The sequence below is a fragment of the Camelina sativa genome, chromosome 9 (assembly GCF_030686135.1).
Source record: "Camelina sativa cultivar CO46 ecotype springtype chromosome 9, ASM3068613v1".
Taxonomy (NCBI): domain Eukaryota; kingdom Viridiplantae; phylum Streptophyta; class Magnoliopsida; order Brassicales; family Brassicaceae; genus Camelina; species Camelina sativa.
This window is the reverse complement of record NC_141888.1, coordinates 7,656,002-7,664,429: the sequence shown is the minus strand read 5'-3', so window position 1 is coordinate 7,664,429 and position 8,428 is coordinate 7,656,002. Positions and strand designations below refer to the sequence as shown.

General features: G+C 42.8%; 1 non-coding gene across 1 annotated transcript; it reads right to left on the bottom strand.

Annotated features, from left to right (window-relative positions):
* Nucleotides 1-385: 385 nt before the first annotated feature.
* LOC147937881 (small nucleolar RNA R71) lies at nt 386-491 on the bottom strand. Its single transcript, XR_015567588.1, has one exon. It is a non-coding gene; the product is annotated as a small nucleolar RNA R71 (small nucleolar RNA).
* Nucleotides 492-8,428: the final 7,937 nt, after the last annotated feature.

Here is an 8,428-nt window from a genome sequence, read left to right as displayed (position 1 = left end):
TCCACCAGCTCCTCAAGCAAGGACCAACATAGGAGCAGGGGATGCTTCATCTACTCATACTCAAAGGAATGGCATTGTGCCACCTGCTGTCCATAACAACAATTTTGAGATAAAGAGTAGTCTCATCCAGATAATACAAAGCAACAAGTTTCATGGATTGCCAATGGAGGACCCATTGGACCATCTGGATGAGTTTGATAGGCTCTGTAGCCTCACCAAGATAAATGGAGTTAGTGAGGATGGATTCAAACTCCGGTTGTTCCCATTTTCTTTGGGAGACAAGGCACATATCTGGGAGAAATCACTCCCCAAAGAGTCCATCACCACTTGGGAAGTGTGCAAGAAGGCGTTTCTAGCCAAGTTATTCTCCAACTCCAGAACTGCAAGGCTGCGAAATGACATCTCCGGCTTTGTTCAGAAAACAATGAGACGTTCAGTGAAGCTTGTGAATGTTTCAAGGGATACACTACAAGATGCCCTCATCATGGCTTCAACAATGCTTCATTGCTAAGTACACTTTACAGAGGAGTGGTCCCTAAGATACGGATGTTGCTGGACATCGCAAGCAATGGAAACTTCCTTAACAAGGAAGTCGATGAAGGTTGGGATCTAATGGAGAATTTGGCTCAATCTGATGGACATTATAATGAGGAGTACGATTGCACTGTGCGATCTACTGAAGAGGAAGATGCCAAGTACAAGAGGGACATGAAAGCCCTCAATGACAAGCTAGATAGGCTCCTCAACCAGCAGCAACATGTTCATGCAATCTCAGAGGAGGAGCAGTTTTTACAACAAGATGGGGAGACTGTTCAGCTAGAGGATGTGAATTACATCAACAACCAAAGAGGTTACAACAAGGGGTACAACAACTACAAGCAGAATCTGAATCTGTCATACCCTAACCCGAATGTCGTTAATCCTCAAGACCAAATCTACCCATCAGCATTTCAAGGGAACCAGGTCCAGCAAAAGCCTTTTGTCCAATACAATCAAGGTTATGCTCCTAAGCAGCAGTACTCTGGCAATTACCACCAACCCATTGCACCACCTGGATTCCAACAACAACAAGGACTGCAGAACCAATCCCAAAAAGCTGACCTACACGACCTAATTCAGCAGATGATTCAAAATCAGGCATCAACTGCTATGGACACCGCAAAACGGTTTGCGGAGATGAGCAACAAGATCGATTCTGGATACAATGACTTGACTGCAAAGTATGATTCGCTCAACACTAAGCTGAGGTACCTAGAGGGCCACCACAACAACCAACCAGCTCCAAAGATCAACCAGCTTCTAGGTAAAGCTGTTCAGAACCCAAAGGATTATGCCACTGTCCAAGTCATTTTCCTTGATGATGATTATGAGGATTACCTCACTGAGGACAGTGATGTTAAAGATGGGGAGGATATGGATCACTATGGGATAAATGAGGCCAAGTACTACATATCCGAGTATGAACCCGAGCCTCTACCCGATGAGGCTGATTGAGTTGATGATCGAGCAATGGTTCGAGAATCACAAACCAAAGAACCACCGGAGGCAGAACCCGATGATACACCCGATGATGGTAATTGGATGATACATCGAGTAGATGTTCAGATTACAGATCAACCTCAACTGCCTGTAACATCAGAAGGGGAACTAGAGGAAAGGTTCAATGCTGCTCTTGACATCCAGTTAGAGGCGCTTGCAGAGCATATGGCCAAGCGAAAAGCTCCACCTCCTAAGCTCTTACCACCACACGAACTTCAAGAGGAAATCACCAAGGAGGCAGCTCAGCTGGATATTGAGGTGAAGGAAGTTGTCAAGGAGATTGGGTATGAAATTCTCAGGAGTGGAGTGTGCTTATATCCTGAGCTGCGAATCAAGGAGAAATTGGAGGATCCTGGCTCTTTTACTTTGCCATGCTCGATAGGACTTCGGATTTTAAAAATTGCTTGTGCTATCTGGGAGCTTCAGTCAGCATCATGCCACTGTCAGTTGCCAACAAGATGGATTTCAACAGTTTTAAACCGAGTAGTCTGTATTTGGTTTTAGCTGATAGAACAATCAGACATCCGATTGGGATCCTGGAAAATTTGTCTCTCAGGATTGGAAGAGTGGAAGTCCCTACTGATTTTATGATCTTTGATATGGATAAGGAACCAGACGACCCACTGATCCTAGTGAGACCATTCTTGGCAACAGTAGGATCAATGATTGAGGTGAAACAAGACAAGATCAGAATTGAGCATGGGGAGCATTTCAAGATGGAGTTTGATGTCAAGAAATGAATTAAAAGCCCAACCATTGATGGTCAAGTTTTTTCCACTAAGACAAAGCAGAGAAAAGTAACGCATCTTGAAGAAGTCAACACTACACTTGCTGTGAAACCTGGACAAGACTTGAAAAATCCATTGAATCAGCCTGCTACAGTGGAAATGATTTCAAAACCTTTCCCTCATAAATCCCATGTTTAAAGAGCATGAAGAGTCAAGCTTAATGACTTAAAACAAGCTCACTTGGGAGAAAGTCCCAAAGATATCCTTTATTTTATTTTAAATTCTTATTTATTTATTTTATCTTATTTTCTACTTTTGCATATTTACATTTATAAAAAAAAAAAAAAAGAGAAAAGTGAATAAACAAAATTTTGGGGAACCTGAGGCTCTACCCGAATCCGTACCCGACGTGCCTGATCGTGTTTCTACTCGGGTTGCGAGTGGAGTCCAAATTCCATAAACCCTAGCCCACTCTCGGAGAAGCCCAAGAAGACAACCCTCTCTATGTAAGGAGACTCGACCTCACAACCTCATAAGTTTCCTCAAAACCCTAAAACTCTTTATCTTCCAAACTTTTTTTCTCTACCTAGAAGTCGAGTTTTTCAATCTTTGTGGACTAACCCTATTGATCTCGGCTTAGTCTCTGTGTTTACTTTCAAGGATTCGATAATGGCTCCAAAGATGAAAACCTACCAAAAGAAGGGAAGCAAATCAACCTCCGCGGCTTCTAGAAACGGAGGTGACGCTGTGGAACCTCGCGAATCTCAAGGAAGAGGAGACATTCCGCATTCCGAACCGCTGGCTGGACGTTTCGCATCTCCAACCCGATGCTCAACCCGATCCCTCACTCGATCCTGTGCTCGAGCAACCGATCGTGCAGACCTCCGAGTTTGCTCACCAATCCCGGTGGAGAGTGCTGTTTGCCGATCTCCTCGACGTAGGGACATGTCTACGTCCGAGAGAACTATTAGCGACCCTATGGAGGTCTATTCTGATGTTGGAGGAGGAGAGCCGGAGGAGATCCAAACGTCACGGTTGAGGAGCAGAGCTGTTGTTGCAAGAGGGAAGAGACCAGCCTCTGAAAAGGCTGAGAAGGTAGCTGAGAGAGCAGCTGAGGAAGAGGATCAAGACACAGAGGAGGAGAACCGTGAGCGAGAGGAGGAGCACAGAGAACACACATGCCTGGCTTTGCGGAGGCTTAAGCAGAAAGAGGTGGAGCCTCTGGCCAAGCTCTTCAAGATTTTCCACAAGATGAGTTTTGTTGGTACCCGCTATCCTCACCGAGAAACGATGAAGCAGTTGGACATCGCTAGAGATGTCTAGTTCCTATTCGACATGTGCCACATGGGCCAGATGAGGCGAGCCAACCTCGAGGCTTATGAGGAGGAGACGGTTCACTTTCTCTCTACGCTGCAGTTACACTATTTTGAAGATCATCCGACCCTACTACCCGATGGGGGTATTGGGTTCATCACATTCTCCGTGCGAAACAAGGAGTACCGGCTAACGTTGAAGGAGATGGAGAAGTTGTATGGTTTCAAGGCTGGGAGTGGAGAAGGCATGGAGGTGAGCAAGGAGGAGATGAAGTCCCTTTGGCTGACAATAGGCGACAAGCTCTCCTACAAGTCTACTAGCTCAAAGTCTGCTCAAACAAGGAGCCCTGTTTTGAGGTATTTTCACAAGTCCCTCGCCTGCACTCTTTTTGCTAGAAACGAGACTGGGAATGTGAATGATCATGAGCTCCAGCTGCTAGACGTTACCTTGTGTGGAGTTTTAGACAATGTAGGGGATGGTACACCGCTAGTTGGAGATGTTGCGGATACTAGCATGGTCTTTGTGCTGCTCGATCAGTTCCTTTACCTCAAGTCATGGGCGATGAAAACTGAGAGAAGAGAGGGAGCTGGAGAGATCTCCATAGGAGGACTGGTTACACCAATTTTGGTGGCTTGCGATGTGCCTTTGAAAGGAGTAGTACATGACCCGAGATGGCTGGACATCGACTACCTCGTGCTGGCAAGATTCTTGGCCTATGAGAGGCCAAACGACATGATGCTCTTCAATTTTGTCCATGCAACTGCCGGAGCCGCCCAAATTATCCTGCCCAATGTCGTGTGCACCAAGGTCTGGTTGGGGGACAACATCGACTTTACACCACCTCAGGAGGAGCTATACAACTCGGAGGGGGAATCCGAGGCAGAAGAGAGAGAGCCGACTGGGCAAGCACAGGGAGACAACTCGGAAGATTACGACTTTGAGGAGTATGTCTGCTCACAAAAGCAACATATTGGGGTGAGAGAAGCTCACAAGAGGATCGGATGGCTGAAGAGGATGAACAAGTTTCTGGTTAGGAAGGTGAAGGATCTTAGCGGATCAGTGAAGGCGATGGGAGGTCAGATCAAGGAGCTGCAAGACAAGGCAAGCTGTGCCTCAGCTCCCACCTCGGCATATGCACCAACATGGATGGGGAGGAGCGGACCGCTAGGAGGAATTCGAGGACTGACACCTCTAGAGCCTCATAGAGCATCGTCTTACGAGTCCCAACCAGAGGAGGATGTCACCAGACCCGACAGACCGCGGAGAAGCCACTTAGATGCCTATCTGATGCTTAACCCAATGGTGTACACGATGCCTTATCCGATGCACCCATTGAGCACACATTCAGGTGAGTACTCGGGTCCATTCTCACCGACCTATCTGATGCCGTATTCAATGTACCCTGCGAGTGGCTTAATGGGTGATCACTCCGGACCTCTCCCACCATACCCATCGTACTATCTGATGCCCTACCCGATGAGCTACGCAATGCCGTACCCGATCAACCCCTCGGATGCTTGTCTGAGCAAGTTGTCCGTGCATATCACCGAGCTCTCTGATGAGCGAATCCCAGCACCTGCTGAAGCTGGTGCGACCCTGGCTACACGTTGGCGAGTATGGAGGCTGCTACAACCTCCTTCTTCACCAACCCATGAGGTACCACATTCATCCAACCTTTGTAAATAACATTGCATTTAGTTTCATTTCATTTTGTGTGATTCTTGGATTCTTTTTCAGACTTTTATTTACACAGAGGCTGTGTAATTTAAGTTTGGGAGAGGGTCCTAGAATGTATATAACATTGTGTTTTATTTTCTTATTTTCCTATTTCAAATTTTTGCATTCTAGTTTTATTCATTTGAGTTTGCATCTATGTGCATTGAAAAAACCCAACAAAAATTTGAAAAAAAAAAAAAGAGTGTTCATGTAGTTGCATTTACATATTAGGATTGAGTCTAGATTGCTTCATATAGGATTGTTGCATATGCATTTTAGGGGACAATGATTAAAACTACCTTGTTGAAAGTCAAACCTTAGGATCGAAGCTATAGCCCTTAATCACAGTTCATTGTTGCTAGATCAATCTTTGGAAAAAAATGAAAAATCTTAGTTCAGAACCTTGTGTCTTTTGAATGCTTCCTCCACTTGCTTAAACATTGAATCATCTCTATATTATTTGACTTAATCTGAACTTAAATTGTCTTGCCTATGAAATTTGAATACTTGCTCATGGTAACTCTAAACTCGGGTTAGCACTCCATTTTTACCAATCTTTTCGTTTAACCCGATTTGTTTTTCCTACCCAAACCTTTCTTTCAAACCTCGTTGTGAATTGTTGAGTGAGGCCTTTTCATTGTGCTATAGGTTGTGAAACCTTGAGAGTGTTGAGAACGACAAAGAACTGACTCTTGATTTTGCTAAGTTAGAATCATTTGGACTAGCTAATAGAATCGGTTTTGAAAGATAGGTGGTTAGCATGTTTATTTGGGGTTGGGTTGAGAAAAAAAAAAGTCCCTAAGGTTCAGTTCAATTAGCTCTAAGTAAAAAAAAAAAAAAAAGAGAAAAAGATCTTGCTAGTCTCCTAGATTGAAAGAAAGAAAAAAACATATATACATATTAGGAGTTTAGCAAAGAAAAAGAAAAAAAAAGGAGAGCTAGATGTTTAAAGTTTAGACCTTAAGGATTACAAACAAAAAGAGTTAAAATCAAGGTTGTGCGTAGTTTTATTCTAGTGGGTTTGATAAAAAAAAAAAAAAAAAAAAAAAGATGAATGAGAAAAGGGTAGATTATCAATAGTTAAGCTTTGTATGCCCAAATTGTTCTCAATCTTAGATAGTTTTCACAATTGTCTAGCATTCCTTCTTTTGAGAGAAAACCACCCAAAGAATTTGTTTGAAACCACCTTACCAAAAAGCCTTACCCTTGAAACCGATTGAGCTTGATACACCTTCCATTTGCAAGAATTCGCCAAACACTTAAATGAATGTGAAAGAGATGTTCTTTGGAATTGCAAGTCTTTACTTTTAGTTGGAGGTTGAACTAGATCGATGCATGGTAATAAGCATAAGAAAATATTTGTAAGTATGTTGATTGATCTTAGCACCATTAAACTATCTTTAAGGACTATAGCTTGAATCCTTCGCTTAGCACATAAAGGTTATGAGTCTCCATTTTTTAACTCATCCTCCTACTTCCTTGCTAGAGGACTAGCAAGATTTAAGTTTGGAGGTCAGATAACTCTCTAATTTACATGTTTTAATCATCTTTTTTTGTCCATATTTTGCATTGTTTATACCCTTACCTTAGCATTTTTAGGTCATTAACTGTAGGATTTTGCATTTAGGCCATTTAGGGTGTTGCATTCTTGCATTTGCATACTTTGGATGAAAACAAGTGCTTTAGAGCCTAAAATAGGGAGAAACAAGGACAAATCCGAGCATGTACCCAAAGGAGCCATCGAGCAGGAAGAACAGTCTGAACCCCAACCCGATCGAGGAGGATCCAAGAGCAGGAAGAACAACCCGAAGATCTACCCGAGGAGTAACCCGACCTCATCCTCGTGCACCCCATCGAGTAGACCCTCGAGCAGGACTGGGAAGCTAGGTCAAAGGGGTTTCCATATATAAACCCCCCTCTTTTTCCTCTCGCCCTAGCATGTCGCAGACCCTCAAACCAGAGAGCGAGAGCTTATGAGAGAGATCTAGAGCGACTCAAAAAATTTTCCACTTTTGTTAGGATTTATTTTACATCTTTTGTTATCTCTTTAGATTTCTACTTTGTACTCTTTATTCTCTACTCTATCTTTTAATTCAATGCAATCTTTCTTTATCTGTTTTTCTATGTTTTCTGCAATGATTTCCGAGTAGTGAAGTAAAGTTTCTAAGGATGGGATAGATGATTTTGTGTTCTTGATCGATTAGGATGTCTTAGATTGATTGTTTATGTGTTATAAATTCCCTTCTAGATTGGTGTTCTTAATGCTATCAATATACCGAGAGGGTGAGATTAGATCTTAGGTGTTTTACCACCAAGAGGTGTAGATGAAATGCTTGAATCAATCGATGCTAGAGATTTACCTACCTAGCCTAAGAGATTAGATGAGTAAGGGGTTTATTGACAATAATTAGTCAGTTCATATTGCCTGCTTGGTCATGTTTCTCCAACGAGAGTTGGGTAGGGGAGTGATCAAGGTTGATTGTTTCTTTCACGAGAGTGTTTTAACAAGGTTTTAGAGATTCATTAACTACGAATTATTTGCTTGAGGCATGTAAGACATCTGTATCGGTCAGGAACACTTAGAAGTCGATTACCCCATCCTTAGAAGCTTTCGTATTTTAATTGTTTGCATTTTCATTCCTTACTCGATCCATTACCCGAACAGGTACAGGATCACTTGCTTTGAGTAACCCTTCAAGCTGTTCATACTCATCTTGCTTACTCAATCACCCCACCCGATCCTGTACTCGAATGCTTGCATCGAGTGCTTAGGTCGTGTGGTGTCTTGTTTATATTCTTTTCTTTTATTATTTTAGGATTGTTAGACAAAACCCCTTTTATTGCTTGGCTTGACTTTCTTGCTTCTGATTGCATCCTATCTGCTAGCATAACAACCATTTGGATTGATAACCCTTTGTACTACAACTGCATAGGGAATTGATACCCTGGGTGAAAATCCTGTTATCACACATGTTAAGAAGCTGGAGAATCAAGTGATTCAGACTGCTGGGTCTGTTAAAAGACAAGAGGAATTTCTTTCTAGAAGAATAGAGTCAAACCCCAAGCATGCTTGTAATATGATTTTGGTGAAACAAGGAGACGAAGATACATTAGTTGAGCCAGCATCGATC